The sequence below is a fragment of the Trichechus manatus genome, unplaced genomic scaffold (genome assembly GCF_000243295.1).
Source record: "Trichechus manatus latirostris isolate Lorelei unplaced genomic scaffold, TriManLat1.0 scaffold00001, whole genome shotgun sequence".
Classification (NCBI taxonomy): domain Eukaryota; kingdom Metazoa; phylum Chordata; class Mammalia; order Sirenia; family Trichechidae; genus Trichechus; species Trichechus manatus.
Genome location: NW_004443937.1, coordinates 6,052,805 through 6,053,246, shown reverse-complemented (window position 1 = coordinate 6,053,246; position 442 = coordinate 6,052,805).

The window sequence follows — 442 nt, the reverse complement described above, 5'->3', positions numbered from 1 at the left end:
GTTCTTTATCTCTTCATTTGATGTTCTAGGGTTTCAGGATTGTTGATTCTCTGTTTGGCTTAGTTTTTCGGATCTTTGTTGTGGAGGGACGACGTGGTGTTTCTGCCTAGAGCGCCATCTTGCCGGAAGTCTCGAGACAACACATTTAACTGTATAATTGGATACTGTAAAAACTCAGTAAATATTAGCTGCTATTATTACCATTATGGAGTCCTGGTGGCACACTGGTTAAGAGCTATGGCTGCTAACCAAAAGGCTGGTAGTTCAAATCTACCAGCTGCTCCTTGGAAACTCTATGGGGTTGCTATGAGTTGGAATCGACTTGCTGGCAATGGGTTTGGGTTTTTTTTTTTGGTTTTATTATTACTGTCATTACTATCCTTCTTAGGGGTTGGGCTAACTGATCTACATGTGCTTCAAGAAATCAGCTATATTTGAAAAC